We start from the raw sequence: 17,023 nt of genomic DNA, 5'->3' as shown, positions 1-17,023 counted from the left end.
TACTCACTGAGCTGGCTTGGTAATTTCATTTATTTACATTTCAAATGTTATTCCCTTTCCCAATTTCCCCTCCAGAAACCCCCTATGCCATCCCCCCTACCCCTGCTTCTATGAAGGTGCTCTTCCACCTACCTACCTACTTTCCACCTCATTGCACTAGCATTCCCCTACACTGGGGTATCAAGCCTTCACAGGACCAAGGGCCTCCCCTCCCATTGATGCCAGATAAGGCCACCCTCTGCTACATATACAGTTGGTCTCTTTGGTTGATATTTTTGTTCTCCTATGGAGTTGTTGTGTTAGATGGCTTGGTGGCTCACATCTAGACAGACCACAGCAGGCCAAACTGTTACACATGAGGTTTTGTTGGAGGAGAAAATGGCAAAGGTGGTGGTGAAGAAGGGGAGGGGAGAGGTCAGAGGGGTCTGCCTATTTATTTAGATAGTGAGGTAGCCTCTCGGAGGTAAAGGTGGGAGATGAGTCAAATAGATTCTGGGAATGTGTGATGGTTGCCTTGGCAACAGATCTGCAGATGTGGGGACGTGGGGGTTACTGTCACCTAGGTGTGATGTCACTGGGTTAGGAGCTGATCCTGATACCAATATACCTCCCTTTTTCTTATCATAAAAAGAAGAAAAAAAGAGGAGGGGGAAGCCAATGATGAAAGGGGAATAGGGCACCATGTCTCTTAAACAATTTCTTGCTGTCTAAGGGCATTGTCAATTTTGGGGTGTAGATAACTTTCACCACTGGTCTCCACTTGGTAAAATTCACATCAGGTTTCCCTGTGGACAGTGGCTCCTCCATGGACAGCAGCTGGTAATCCTGTAACAAGAACTGATTAATAGTTTGGTTAGAATTATTTTGTATTTGTTGTTGAAGGAATGTAGAAACAAAATTAATGAGGCAGGGTATTGGGAGCCAACTCCTAGCAGAAAGCAGCTATCATCTATGCAGCCATCTCAGGCCGTATACTCTGACAAGAGACTTGTTTTCAACATCCACAACAGCTGAGCACACTCTGATAAACATCATGTTTTTCTCACATATCTTGTTTTGCTGTTTAGTGCCCCCAGCTGCAAGGTGCATGTGGTATCCATGGCTACAAGGCACGTGGCAAAGTGCATTCAGCTGTGTTCCCCTGTTTGTCCACAAGGGCAAGGCACATGGTAAAGGGTATAAATACCCAGGATTTCCTTTCAATAAAGAGAGACTTGATCAGACTCTGTCTTGTCTCCATTCTTTGTGTCTCTTGCCCCTCCATCCCCACTCTGTCTCTCTTGCTAGACCCTGACCCATGGACTGGAGCAGCAGAAAGGGCGGGAACAGCAGGGAGGGAATAATAACACCAGGAAGATGACAAGGAGAGGTGTTATGAAAGGGAGTATCCACTTCCATATAGGGTTTTCAAAAATCCCAGAACTGGAGGGAGGTCTCACATTCCCTGAAATTCTGTATGTCTGACTGTAGCTCCTGGATTTTATTTCTCACTATCCCAGATTGGTTGACATAGAAACAGCATTCTTCTTGGAGGAACAGAAAAAGACGACCTTCTTTAGCTGTCTGGCCATCTAGCCCCTGTCGGTTCTGAAACATCACAGCTGCCAAAGAACTGATCTGTTTCTGGATAGTAAACATGGTTTCAGATATTTTTTGAAAACTGCTTTTAAACTCAGAAGTAAATTTGTCATATTTGGTCATGGAAGTCATTATCCTACAATTTCAGTACCAGCACTGATGGCTATTCCCACAGAACTAAGAGTGGCATGACCTGAACTGTCCTCTTACATTGGACAGCTTTCATATCTACAATTGGGATTGGCAGGGGCTTGTTTCCCTGAGGTACTCCTAGTTTAGGGAAAAGGAGTACCAACATGCCAACTCCTGACCAGCTGGCAGGTAGGCAATGATATACCTGGGTGTCACAAAAAAATTGATGTGTTTTGGAGTGCAGGGCACTGTAGCAGAGATGATATATCAAGGGTTGGGGTTCCTTTGCAGTCTAGGGAGCTTAGCATTCCTACAGAACATGTTCCAGAAGTCTTAAAATAGCTTGTCATGCCAAAAAGAGGGATAGACGAATGGTAAGGAGTCAGGGCACCTGACAAAAGGTGAGATAAGATTACTCGGCAGAATCACCAGAGAGGGTGTAAGTGGCAATTGTAAGTTAGTTCCAGGGGGAACACATAGCCAGTAATCTTTAAAGCAACCAGGTCTGGTGACACTAAGGCGTTGGTACACCGAGTTCAAAGTCTGAAGCAAAAGGTGAAATGACAAGTTAGTGTCATTTATGAGTGGTGATGCCAAAGAGGTAAGGACCTCAGAGGAATGTTTGATTACTTTCCCTACTTTTCCAATATCTAGAAGTTGAGCAGTTGAGACATATTTTCTCTGAACACAGATAGTACCTACTGGGGACCCAGGTTGATTTTTATGGTAGAGCTTACCAACAACTCCTGTCTCCTACCTGGAATCCCATGGGTCATGTATATAGAAAAAAGAGTGTCTTGCAGTATTGATGGAAGAAATGAATGGTCCGTGGTCCTAGCATATATATGTGAAAAGACCAATGTGGACAGCCCCCAAATTCATCTGGCCATTTTCTACAATAATCTTTTGTCTGGTCAAAAAGAAAGCAAGCATTGAGATCATAACATGTAGATGGGATAACAGATATAGGGATGACCTCAATTTGGATCTGTTCCTGGAATCTGGCTATAGAGCAGCTTCATGACCCCATTTGGAAAGACTGTTTGTTATCTTTGGAGTTTCTTGAGCCTATAATCTCCAGATGTAAGGGCTAAAATGGATGGAAATGAACAACAGGGGGAGAACAAGAAGCCCATGTCTAATTCAGTGATATAGAGCACAGCTGCTGGAGTGGAGTCTCATTTTCTGGGATTGGGGACAAGATGGGTGGTCTCAACATATTCTAGAGCTTAATAGAGCATGATCCTGTTAGAGTCAATGTTTATGAAGAAGAGTCATTTTTAGGTGGAGGGATGACAGGTTTGAGATGAGACAGGTGGACCCAATGAGAGAGTCCCTCGAGTTTAGCAGTTGTAGGGGTCACGAGAATTACCTTAAAAGGGCCCTGCCATTTGAGAGAGAGTGTGAGGACCAATGATCTGAAGGGAACAGAAGGACTTGGTCTCCATTGTTGACAGGTAGTGGACAGGAGTCAGTGTGTGGTCACGGTAGATAGTAGTCAGCAAAGTTCCATAGGAAAGAATGGAGGTGGCAAAGTAATGGGGTAAGTAAATGGTCTGGGAGGGGAAAGCATTTAGGTGAAAGACCAGGAGTTAGGACCATACATCCATATACGATTTCAAAGGTTGAAATGAGGAGAAGTCCCTTGGGGAAAGCTTGTAGCCTGAAAAGTGCCAGAAGTAGGAGTTTTGCCCAATCAAGGTGAAGTTTCTGTGACAGCTTAGCAAGAGTGGTTTTTAAAGAGTTGTTAGTTCTTTCTACCTTATCTAAAGACTGAGGGTGATAAGGAATATGAAAATGCTAGGGGATGTCTAGGGCCTTAGATAGAATTTGAGAAATTTGAGAAGTAAATTAAGGACCATTGTCTGACTGGAGGGAGGCTGGGACACCAAATCACAAGAGGAGATCAGAGACTGTCTGAGCCCTTTTGTTAGTTGTGGGAAATGCCTCCACCCACCCTGAGAAGGTGTCTGTTGGGCTGTAGAAGGGCATCTTATGTTGGCACGGGCCTGGAACCCCAAGACTGCAGGTGTTTGGCTATGCCCCCAAAACCCAGGGCCCTGACACTCAGACTCATCTCCATTTAACCTATACTATCTGTCACGTAAGACACAGGTAGAGGGTGTGACTAACAGGCCTCTGCCTCGAGAAATTTACATATTAATAAGACAGTGGGGGCTAGATAATTAAGTTATCCCCTCCCTAGTCCCTTCTCTTTCCAACTCCCTATATAAGAGAGCTCACCCTGGCATTTGATCAGGGGCCACATCCAGATCCAACCACCATCATGGACAATAAAACTTTAATCTCTTCGATTCCACATGTCTTCTGGCCCTGGGACTTTCTTGCGTATCTGGGATCCTGCCTGCAAAAAAGCTTCGCAGACCCCGCCACTGTAGTCCATGGGCTGCCTACACTGCAGTGTCCCCACAGGAAGCCTCCGCTGCTGCTCCAGGACTCTGCCACCAATATGGTCCACAGGCGGGCCCAAACCATGCCTCATGCATGAGTTTTTTCTAATCAGGTGTCCACCATGACCAGGAGGTACTTGGTACATTTGACAGTGGGCATATGGGTAAAGTGAAGTTGCCTGTCAGTTCCACAAAAAGAACCTCTAGCCTGATGGGTAGGAAAAGGGGTCCTATGTTACCTTGAGTTCAAGTCTGACATCTGACAGATTTTGCCAAGAAGCAGTGATAGATTTTAAAAAACATAAATCCTGTAGGTGGGTCTTAACAAAATAAGACAATGCTTGGCTGTTAGGATGCAAGAGTTGGTGAAGATAGGACAGAGTTTGACAAGTGTCAGGGGGTGAAGGTGGGGATGTGGGTTGCAGTGTAAGAATGTCCTGAGGAGGGTGAGACAAGTCTAGGCCTCTAAAGGTCACAGCTCTAGCTGCCTTGTTGGCTCAGATGTTTCGCTTGGGGACAATAGAGTCATCAGTCTGGTGGGATCTGCAGCAAACAATCCCAATAACTGTGGGGAGATGGGAGGCCTTTAGCATGGCCATAATCTGATTTGCATTAGTTACTGATCTTCCTTTTGTGGTAAGTAACCCATGTTCCTTCCAGATAGCAGTGTGGGACAGGAGGATATGGAAAGTATATTTGGAATCTGTGTAGATGTTGAAAGATTTTTCCTGTGCAATTTGGAAGACACAAATAAGAGCTTTTAGTTCAGCCTGTGTTAATTAGTGGTGTGAGCAGGAAGAGCCTGTGCCTCCTCAACTTCGGTATCTGACACTACGGCATAGCCAGCTTTTCTGGCCCCTTCATATAGAAAGAAGCTATATCTATACCAGATATATATGTATACCAGATATAGATGGGCTGAGGCAATGTCTCAGGTGTGAAGGATGAGGTAATAGTTCCCCTAAAGTTTCAGTGCAGGAGTGGAATAGGGAGTGGTTATTATTTGGTTGAGGAAGAATATTGGAGATATTCAGAGGTAGGCATGATTGGAAGGTGAATGTGGAGTCTTCTACTGGGGCTACCTGAAGAGAAAGAACCCTGGAGGGAGGTAGAGTCTGTAAGCCTTTGTAAGTTAGGAGCTGTGACAGGTTTTGAGAAGAGAGGACAGTTATAGGCTATAGGCGACTCCAAGGTTAGATTTTTTTACTCTCAAATAAGGAGTTCAGTGGCTGCTAAGGTACGAATACAAGGTGCCCATCCCTGGATGGTTATATCTAGTTTTTCTTACAAGTATGCTACAGATGCAAAAGAAAGTCCCAGTTGGTGACCTAAGACTCCAAGGGCAAATCCCTCTTTTTTAGTGACATAGAGGAAAAAAAGCACTAGTCAGGTCAGGGAGATGTAAGGCTGGGGCCTTAAGAAGAGCCTTTGGGGTCTTTGAAGGGGCTTAGTAACAGGTTTGAGAAGAGGTTCATGGGTGTGGCCTAATGCTGCTTCATATAAGGGGTGGGAAAGGAGGGTAAAGGAAGAAATCCAAGAACATAAAAACCTAGTCATTCCTAGGAATAAGAAAATCTCTTTCTTTGTAGAAGTAACAGTTAGAGATAGAATCAGATTCTTTCTTTCTAAGGTAATAGCCTTGTGTGTTGGAGTAATATTTACTCCCAAATAGGAGACCTGAAGAGTGCACAGTTGGACTTTAGAACATGGGACCCTGTAGCCTTGACTGGAAAGAAAATTTAGAAGAGCAGAGGTATCAGCTTGGCTAACCTCTAGAGAGGGATTACAGAGAAGAACATCATCTACATAAAGTACAATCTTAGATCTAGGGAGAGGTAAAGAGAGCAAGTCAGAATCCAGGGCATGCCCAAACAGGTGTGGGCTGTCCTGGAATCCCTGAGACAGAACAGTCCAGGAAAGTTGGGTAGAAAACTGGGTGCCAGGGTCTGTCCAGGTAAAGGCAAATATGTTCTATGATTGGGCATCTAGAGGTATAGAGAAAAATGCATCCTTGATATCTAGGACTGAGAAATGGGAAGTTCCTGAGGGGATAGTAGAAAGAAGTATATAAGAGTTACAACAGGATGGAGGGGAACCACTGCAGAACTAATGTGCCTGAGGTCTTGAACCAGGCAATATTTACTGTCAGGTTTCTTAACTGTTAATATAGAGGTGTTAAAGGGGGAGGAGGTGGGACAAAAAAGTTTTTTTCTTAAGATGTCAGAAATGATAGGCTTAAGTCCCCTGAGGCTCTGGAGAAAAGAGAGGATATTGAGCTTGGGTGATGTACCTAATAGGATCCAGTAACTGGATGACAACAGGAAAATGATGTTTAGCAACAGAAGGGGTTCTAGACATACCAAACTTGGGGGTCCATCTGAGAAGCTGGCAAAGGAAACAAAATGTTAGTGTTAGTAAGTTAACTGGGAAGAAGAAGGAGCAGAGAAACTGCTGGCAAGCTTGGGTTTAGGCAAATGGGGGGGACCAAAGGAAATAGAGGCTCCCAGCTTTGCTAACAGATTCCTTCCCAGTAAGGGGACAAAACATGTTGGCACTATCAAAAAGGAATGGGTGAGAGGTACACCCCAAAAATGCAAATAAGTGGGGTGGAGGGTCTGGTGAGAAAGGTAAGGTTGTCTTCCTACGCCAACGATAGAGAAACGGGAAGGTGAACTGGGTCTCCAAACCTCTGTCAGGATTGAGTACATGACCTCAGTTTCCAAGAGGAAGGAGATGGGCCACTCACATATCATGATAGCTACCCAGGGCTCCCTGCTAGTGATAGGCATGGTCCAGTCGAGAAAGCTGTGGCCCCTTCAGTCATCTATAGCCAATCCTATGAGATCAGCTGAAGGATTACCTGGGAGTGACTTCCCTCTGTTCTGAACAATGTGAGGGCAAATGACAGCCTAATGTCCCTCCTGATGGCACCTAGGGCATGGCCCCCTTGGTTTGCCCATGATAGGTCAAGCCCTCACCCAGTAACCTTATTGACTACATCTATAGCAGGGACCTTGTGGTCCCTGAGCCTTAGAAGACCAGGAGTCTGGGGTAGCAACTGAGGCTGGTCAGACAGCCTTTGTCAGCATGTGGTATTTTTGGTTTGGGGCTTTCTCATCTCTTTCATGGTACACCTTGAAGGCCAGAGCCAAGACTTCTGCTAGTGGAGTTAGGGCCCCCTTCTCCAACCACCTAAGTTTAGCTTTTATGGCAGGGTAGCTCTTAAAAAAAAAATAGGTTACTTTCTGGGTTTACAGATTCCAGATTAATGTATTTCAATAAAGACTTTGTGAGGCATTCTAAAAACTGACAGGGGTTTTCCTGTTTGTCCTGGACAACTTCTTCAGTATTTCAAAATTTACTGTCTTTAAGGCTGCCTTTCTTAGACAAGCCAGAAGGCATGTTATAAATCTATCTCTGGCAAGGCACCACCTACAGATTTATTCCATCGAGAATCCTGATCAGGAACTGCCGCAGATCCAATCGGATATGTTCCATCCGTTTGATGAATCCCATCTGCATGTGTTCTTCCCTCTTTCCAAATTCACCTGCATTCACCAGGAAGTAAATTATTAGTAAAGATCATGTATATCATGGAAAGTCAAGCTATAAGACTGAATAATGTACTGGCACACTTTAATAAAGGTGGAGGAGATAGAGGTACAGGAACCCACTCTGCTTTTGTAAGACCCTCAGAGTGAGGACCCTAATGCTCAAGGGGCAATGCAATTTCAGCACAAATCATTCACGAGAAACAAGTCTTGATGCAAACAGCAAGAGGAGTTATTCAAACCAGCATGCTGGGGTTTCACTTGTATCCCATGCAGGGGTAGAGGAGATCGGCCCCAAGCAGTAAAAAAACTTCAGCTTTTATAGGGTAAAAACACAACCAAGTGGGTAGGGAAACACAGCATTCTCACTGGCTCCTTTAAAATTGGCACACACTATCTTAGCATAACATCAGGTTCAGGGTCAAGGGCTCACACACTCTCTATACCTGTTTTTCTTAGAGCTGTTTACCTGGACCATACCTGTTTTTCTTACTCCAACTGGGCCAGAGGGCCCCAGGCTGAGTGTTTGGGGCCAAGTTAAAATTTTCCATCCTTTCATTCACCACTTTTTCTTTTTGTGGGTTCTAATCCTAGAACCTTAATTTGTAGTATCATCATATTCATCTGTGAGCCCCTGCCAATGTAAAGACTGGTATTGCTGTGTAAGCATTAAAATCTACACAACACTTACTCTTTCTCTAACAAGAGTAACTAATCTATTTAAAATGCATGGTCCAAGGGTTAAAAGCAGTAGCAAAATTAGTAACGGTCCCATAAGGGATGACATCAAGGTGGTCAACCAAGGAGATCTACTAAACCAGCTTTCAAACCATCCCTGTTGTGCCTCTTGGTCTCTCTGTCTTTTATCTAATCTTTCTCTTAGCTTACTCCTGGAGTCTTTAATTACTCCAGAATGATCAACATAAAAGCAATATTCTTCTCTAAGGGCCGCACAAAGCCCTCCATCTTTAAGGAATAACAAATCTAATCCTCTTCTATTCTGTAACACTACTTCAGACAGGGAGGTTAATGACTCTTCTAATTGGGATACAGACTGTTCTATGGCTTTAAAATCTTTGTCCATGGATGCCCTCAATTCAGTAAAATAATGAGGGGCCTGGATTAAGGCGGCCAACCCAGTGCCAACTCCAGCCACCACTCCCACTCCCAAGAGTACAGCCAGGGTCAAAGACACAGGCTCTCTCCTGTAGCATCTAGGGCGTAATTTGAACTCATCTACAAAAGAGTCTTCAGGGCGGTACAAGACTCTCGGCACTTGCTGTACAAGCACACAATAATCTTTGATGCTGTTAAAGATTGTGGTGGATACACAAGGGGTTAACCTGGTATTTCATGCCCACCATTTACCGGCTTCTGGAACTAAATACCTAGTCTCAGAAGTCCGGGGGCTCTTGAGTGTCTCATTGCAAAGATGTTTAAGTATAGGGGGCAGACTCCCTGGACAGGATCCTTTTCCCGAAACTTCAGTCAGGGTTAATCTGTTTCCTGAAGTCCAGCTACAAGACTCATGACTGGTGGTGTTATTAAATCCACCTGACAAGGCTATACCCTCATAATAAGGTGGCCCTGAAGACAGGCACAACCAACATGAATTGGTTAAATTGGGATTTGAAATATTCAGCACTGAGAAGGCCCCTTGAATAAGGTTGAGGAGTCTTTTCCCTGTGCTACTGGCAGGCAGGTCCATGGCAGTAGGGGCTATTGTCAGACTAGTGTGATTTACTGGGACTTGGGTAACCTAGAAGCCTGCAGGAGTGGACTTTGCCACAAGTGGAGCAGGTGGAGCAGGTGGTGATGCTAAAGCTGGGGACCCTGCTCTAGGAGTACCTTACTGGGTCCCATGGATTGCCCGGGGGGCACTCTCAATCTTCTGATAGAGGCTTAGCAGAATGCCATCATCATAACCTTCTTTATATAGTCTAAGACCCCAATATTTAGGTCTCACCCACTCTTCCTGCTTCCTTTTTTCTGTGAAGGTTATATTAAGGGTGGGGTACTGAGGTTTTCCAGCATTACAGTTATAATAAAAGCCATCTGTGTGGTCAGATGGCTCCTCATACTTAAGCAAAGAGACTTGAATATAATCATCTCTTCTCACAGGCCACCAAATGTGGCCCGATCTCTCACACCCCCGTTTGGCATAATAGTAAAAATCAGCTCCCCCGCATCCCCTTCTCAGGGCACCCTCAGCGGGGCAGACATAAAAGCAGGCTCTAAGAGTCTGGGCCCACTTCTGACACATAAAGATTTTTTTTCTCCTGACACATATATAGAGGGGAACCAACTTCCTAGGGGCTGCACTATGATATTACTATATAGTACCTGTTCATATCCATCTTGAATTACCCAGATAAGCCAATAAGGCTGGTGGGGGTTAGGACCTGGCTTCTGGTCCATCCCCCTGCACAATTTTAAGCTTAAGAGGGTTATCAGTACGTTCCACCCTCCAGTCCTTAGTCTCTGAAATGTGGGCCTTCTTGACATGGGAGGCATAAATTCAGCTAGGAATCCCCTCCACCTTAACAGCCATAGGAGTCATTAGCAGTACCAGGTATGGTCCCTTCCACTGAGGTTCTAAGTTCTCCGACTGGTGGTGATGGATGTACACAGGATCACCCGCAGCTGGTAAGGGATCAGTGTGTCTCCAGCAGCATAAGCGTCTTTCAGCTGATTCCACACCTTCTGGTGGACTAACTCTAGGGCTTTAAGTCTGGCATACAAGGGTTGAGAAGAAACAACATCAGGGTTATGTACCTCCCCAGCCTCCACCAAGGGTGATGAACCACCACAAAGTAATTCAAAAGGAGTCAGCCCAAATTTTTCAGGGGTGTTCTGAACTCAGAACAGGGTGAAGGGAAGGAGAGTTGTCTAGTCCCCCATGCTGGTCTCTAAGGCTAGTTTGGTCAAGGTCTCTTTTAATGTTCTATTCATTCTTTCTTCCTGTCCTGAGCTCTGGGGTCTGTAAACACAATGTAATTTCCAATTAAACCCCATAAACTTGGCCAGACCCTGACTTATCTGGGCAATAAATGCAAGTCCGTTGTCTGAACCTATTACCATAGGAATACCAAATTGAGGAAAGATTTCTTCCAGGATTTTCTTGGCCACCACGGTGGCCATCTCCATCTTTGTGAGGAAGGCTTCCACCCATCTTGAGAAGATATCTATGAAAAGTAAAAGGTATTTATTGCCGTACCTGGCTGGTTTGACTTCAGTGAAATCTACTTCCCAATAGGCCCCTGGCCTATCTCCTCTGAGCCTTCTTCCAGGTGGAAGCCTTGAAGACCCTGCATGTGTCAACTGGCAGGGTACGCACTGTTTTACCACTGCCTCAACAATTTCAGATAGCCTTAGGATGTGATAGGGGGAAGATTCTATGATCTTCCTAAGATGTTTGGTGCCAAGGTGAGTAAGGCAATGGAGCTGTTGCATATACTCAATGGCTTTCTATTTTGGCAGGATGTTTTTCCCATCTCCAGTCTCTCTCATCCTGTAGGGGGATTCCTTAGTAAATCCAAGTCAATCCATTTCCTGCTTATTTTCATGAGAATAAACAAAGTCAGTAGCACATAGTCCAATCCCACAGTCAGTTAGGAGAAGAATTCTTGCTCCTTGGGCAGCCCTCTTGACCATGAGGTCTGCCATCTGGTTCCCTGTTACAACTGCATCCTTAGTTTTCTGGTGTCCAGGGCAGTGTATGATAGCAACCTTCTTAGGGAGGTGAATGGCCTCTAGGAGACTTAAAATTTCTGTTCTTAATGTCCTTCCCAGCCAATGTAAGTAGCCCTCTCTGCCAGTAGATGGCACAGTGCACATAGGCAGTTGCAAAAGCATATCAACTGTCTGTGTAAACGTTCACTGTCCTTCCCTTCACTAAGCTCAGGGCTTGGATGAGAGCTATCAATTCGGCTTTCTGAGCCAAGGTTCCCTCAGGCAGCCTACTCGCCCATATGGTATGTTCTCCATCTACCACCGCTGCTCCTGCCATCCTCTTACCTTCTACCATGAAGCTGCTCCCGTCAGTGTACCAAGTGAGGCCATTTGGCCATGGTCTGTCCTGGAAGTCCTTCGTGATCCCAGTTTCTTCAGCCAGAATATCAGCACAGTTATGTACCACAATTTCATCGTTACTTTCAGGGAGGGTTAAGGACGGCTGGCAGGGCAAAAGTGATCCTCTCAGCCAATAACAGGCTCCGGTAGTGAGTCATGTGAGCATTGGTCAACCAGCGATCTGGGGGATGCCTAATGACACTCACCAGGGTGTGGGGTGCAATGATGGTTATTTGCTGGCCCATGGTAAGCTTATCAGCATCCTTGACCAGTAGGGCCACCGAGGCAATGGATCGCAAGCAAGCAAGCAAGCTATCCACTAGCCACAGGGTCAAGCTTCTTTGAAAGACAGGCAACTGGTCTTTTCCAAGGCCCTAATGGCTGCGTCAGAACTCCTCAGGCCACTTCCGCCCTTTCATCCACATATAGCATAAAGGGCTTCGAGACATCTGGCAAGGCCAACTTGGGAGCTGACAACAAGGCATGGGTGATGTTATCAAATGCCTCTTGGTGAATTTTGTTTCCAATTGAACTCGACCCCTTCTTTTGCCAGCAGGTAGAGGGGAGCTGCCAGCATGGCAAACCCCGGGATCCAGAGTCTGCAAAATCCAGCCATATCCAAAAATTCCCACACTTGTCTTGGGCTTTTTGGGGTGGGGATTTGAGTCACTGTCTTTTTTCTGGCTTCTGTCAGCCATCTTTCTCCCCTTTTAAACTGTAGCCCAGGTACATTACCTCCTTCTTGCAGATTTGAGCTTTTCTTGCTTCTGTCAGCCATCTTTTCCCCCCTTTTAAACTGTAGCCCAGGTACATTACCTCCTTCTTGCAGATTTGAGCTTTTCTTGCCGAAGCCCGATATCCCAACAGAGCTAATTTGGTCAGGAGCTTCTGGATGCCTCATAGGCACTCCTTTTGGCTAGATCCTGCCAATAATAGGTCATCAACATATTGGAGGAGGGTGACCTGGGGATTCTCAGCCCAGAATGGAGCCAGATCTCAGTGCAATGCTTCTTCAAACAAAGTGGGGGAATTCTTAAATCCCTGAGGCAACCTGGTCCGGTTGAGCTGACCGGTCCTTCCAGTTTCTGGGTCTCTCCACTCGAAGGCAAAAAGTAGTTGACTGTTAGGCTGTAGCCTTCGATGGAAAAACGCGTCCTTCAAGTCCAATACTGTATACCATACCCGCTCTGGAGGGAGAGAGCTCAACAGGTTATAAGGATTTGGGACCATAGGGTGAATGTCTTGTACCCTCTTGTTTACTTCCCTCAGATCTTGCACTGGCCAGAAGTTCCCTGTCCCTGGTTTTTGTACTGGCAAAAAAGGGGTGTTCCAGGGGGAATGGCACGGCACCAGAATGCCTAGCTACAGTAGTCTCTGAATGTGGGGCCTGATTCCTGCCTTGGCTTCCCGGCTCATAGGGTATTGTCTCACAGCTATGGGTTCTGAGCTGGCTTTTAATTCTATTACCAAGGCGGGGGGAGGAGTGGGGGACTTGATGGGCAAGTCCTATCCTGGCAGTCTCAGCCGATGCTGAGATAAAGCCGGTACTCATCATATAGGCTCAAAGTTAATACCATAAGGTTCAGCCCAGCAGCAGATAATACTGGTCCACTTGGTTTAAAGAAAATTCTCAATTTAGTGAGAAGATCTCTCCCCAGCAAGGGGGCAGACCATTCAGGTATCACCAAAACTGAGTGGGTTACCCATCTCACTTTCAGATCAACTATTCTTCAGGTAGTCCATGAGTGTTGCTGCTGCCCTGTTGCCCCCATCACCAAAGACTTTTTGCTTTCTACCTTTCTAGTGGTTGTAGTAAAACAGAATGTTGTGCTTCAATGTCAACCAGAAAATCTACTGGTTGCCCCTCCACTCTTAAGGTTACTCTAGGCTCAGGGAGGGCATCCAAGCCCCATAGGTCCTAGTCTTCATCTTCCAGGGCCAGGATCTTGGGGGTCCTGCCCCTCTTCTTCAGGCATTCTCTAGCCTAATGTCCTTTTTCCTTACAGTAGGTGCATTGGTCTTTTTCAAGGGGTCCTCTAGGTGAAGGTCTAGGAGGTCCTCTGTTGCTCAGGTTCCCTGACTCTCTAAATCTGTCTCTTACTTGTCCTCTATCTCTCTCTCTCCAACTACTGTGGCCAAGACTCTGGTCAGATTCTTCTCTTGTTTCCCATCTCTTCTATCTTCTCTCCTCTCTCTCTTTTTCCTTTCTCTGTTCTTTTTCTTCCTCTGTTTCTCTTTTATGGTACACCTTTTCTGCCTCCTTAACTAAATCTTGCATGGTATAATCCTGCAACCCCTCAATCCTCTGTAACTTTTTCATAATATCACTTGCTGACTGCCCAATAAATGCTAAGGCCACCGAGGCTTTCTGCTCTTCTGAGGTTGGGTCAAAAGGGGTATATATCCTAAATGCCTCCATGAGGCGCTCCAGAAAAACTGACGGCAGCTCAGTAGCTCCTTGTATAACCTCTCTTACCTTTGCCAAATTGGTGGGTCACAGACCAGCCCCCACGGAGACCTTCCACTAGAGCCCGGAGGTAGGTGGACAACCTCTCCCTATCTGCAGCCCTATTGAAGACCCAAGCAGGTTGTGTCAGGGGAAATCCAGCTTCTATCAGGTTTTGAAGCTGAGTGGTCCATCCGTCAGCCCTGGGACGTTTTTCCTAGCCTCTATCAGGATTCTCTCCCCTCGGTAGTAAAGAGGGTCTGGAGCAGTTGTTGGCAATCATCCCAGGTGGGTTGATGGGAAAATATAAGAGACTTAATCAACCCTGTGAGCTTGGTGGGAAAAGGAGGGGTGCTTAGTTTCCCAATTGTATATGTCTGAAGATGAAAAAAGCCAATACTGTAAAGGCTGCAAGCCTTGGCCAGCTGGAATTGGCGGGCCAAAGGTGCACAGAAGTAAAGTGACCACCAGGTCAGGAACATCTGGAGAGGCCCCCCTCCAGCTCCTGGTTCCAGTGGCCAGCCCCCTACCCATGGCTCCCTCTGGGGGTGCAGAGGGACCTGCTCTACCAGTCAGTGTGGCAAGTGTCAGGGTTAGGGTGGAGGGGTGGGATCTCCAGCCAGTACGGAGGTGCCTCAATGTCAGGATAAATACGATTAAGGGGAACTGGGATCGGGCTTCGATTCTCCTTCTTGGCTTCTCCTCGATCATTCTTCTCTTTTCAAGGGAACTCTTCCTTTAGAGCCAAGACTAGGGTACTTGGCTTCCTGGGCTTTCTTACCCAGGGCTTGACCCACAGGGGGGGATCTTCCACCAAGTCCTGCCAGACAGTGATGTAGGGATGTTGGTCCGGGTGAGACCCTGGACTTTCCTGAAAAACAATGCCTTTCACAGCTATTATTACTTCTAAGTAAAACGTTCCTTCTGGGGGCCAATCAACATCCAAAGTGGGCCACTAAGAGGTGGAGAAAATCTGCCATGGTCTCTTCCTAACCTCTACAGATAGGTTGTGGGCTCTAGTCCTAACTTCAGTCCAATGGTAAAGAGTCAAGCTAAGCGGGGTCGTCATGGTCTGTCCCATCATCACGTACAAGACAATACACAAAAACACCAAACAGCAAACAGAAACCAAAAGAACCAGAAGGCACCGGCTGCACCGAGTACACCACAGATATGAGAAAGATTCAGCTGGAGGAGGCTTGTAGGGCTTCTCTCTCAGAAGCAAAATGCAGTCCTCATTCCTCAGATAGGAGGCCACCAGGTCCCCCTTACCTCCTAGGGTGACTCCCAGGGGGGCAGCCTGTAATGCTCCAGGCATGTCTACGGACTACTGCTCCCCAGCCTTTTCGGCCAGCGAAGCAGCTGCAAAACTGAAAGCGCTTTTCTCCGACTCGCATCAACAGAGAACAGAAGACAACATCAAAAAATGACACACACAGACCGGCCGGCTTCCAGACACTCACAGGGGTCCCCATTACCTCCAAGGTTGTTTTTGGGAGTGAGAGGTGATCGCAGATCGTGGACGAGCCCCCAAATGTAAGACCCTCAGAGTGAAGACCCTACTGCTCGAGGGGCAACACGATTTCACCCCAAATCACTCACAAGAAACAAGTCTTGATGCAAACAGCAAGAGGAGTTATTCAAACCAACATGCTGGGGCTTCACTCATATCCCACGCAGGGGTAGAGGAGATTGTCCCCAAGCAGTAAAAAACTTTTATAGGGTAAAAACACAACCAACGGGGTAGGGAAACACAGCATTCTCATTGGCTCCTTTAAAATTGGCACACACTGTCTTAGCATAACACCAGGTTCAGGGTCAGGGGTCACACGTTCTGTATACCTGTTTTTCTTAGAACTGTTTACCCAGATCATACCTGTTTTTCTTACTCCAACTGGGCCAGAGGGCCCCAAGCTGAGTTTTTGGGGCCAAGTTAAAATTTTTCATCCTTTCACTTTCTATTTGAGAAAGTTCATTCAGCAAGAAAGGAACATGTACTCTGACAAGATCATCTATCCCAGCAACTTCCCTTAGAGGAAGGACTGATGCGGGGTCAGGTGTCCCTGGAGGAGAAGGACTTGAGGATTTGTCTGTGGCCTTAGAGCTTGTAATGGGAGGTATAAAGGTCGGAGCCAATGTAAGGCAATTGGAACAACCTGCAGATGGCACAGGAAGAGGGTAAGGATCTGGAGAGGTCAAGCTAGTAGGCTCTTGGGTATCCTGGTGAGAAGAAGAAACTGAGGTGGCAGTTTTTGGCATCATGGAAACCAGTCTGCCATGAAAGGGAGGTGGTTCCCTAACTGGATCCAGGATTGTAGCATCATCAACCAAAAGTTATCAAGCGTGATGAGAAAGAACACTTCATGATCCTCAAAGGAAAAACCCACCAAGAGAAAATTTCAAACCTAAACATCTATGCCTCAAATGCAACGGCACCCACACAATAGCAGTGGGAGACTTCAACACACCACTCCCACTAATGGACAGGTCATTGAAACAGAAACTAAACTGAAACACAGTGAAATTAACAGAGATTACGAGCCAAATGGATTTAACAGATATCTACAGAACATTTCATCCTAAAACAAAAGAATATAATTTCTTCTCAGTACTTCATGGTACCGTCTCCAAAATTGACCACTTAATTAGGCACAAAACAAGTCTTAAAAGATACAAGAAGATTGAAATAATCCCATGCATCCTATCAGATCACCATGGCCTAAGGCTGGTCTTCAATAACAACAAAATAACAGAAAACCCACATACATGTGGAAAGTGAACAACTCTAAATGATAAATTGGACAGGGAAGAAATAAAAAAGAAATTAAAGACTT

General features: G+C 45.9%; 1 pseudogene; it reads right to left on the bottom strand.

The window, feature by feature from the left end:
* Window positions 1–12,640: 12,640 nt before the first annotated feature.
* Window positions 12,641–15,664, bottom strand: LOC114612581 (annotated as a pseudogene).
* Between the last annotated feature and the right edge of the window lie 1,359 nt (window positions 15,665–17,023).

This window comes from Grammomys surdaster, unplaced genomic scaffold, assembly GCF_004785775.1.
Source record: "Grammomys surdaster isolate TR1022 unplaced genomic scaffold, NIH_TR_1.0 126176, whole genome shotgun sequence".
NCBI lineage: Eukaryota > Metazoa > Chordata > Mammalia > Rodentia > Muridae > Grammomys > Grammomys surdaster.
Note: the sequence above shows the minus strand (reverse complement) of the source record. Positions and strands in the feature narration are given on the sequence as shown.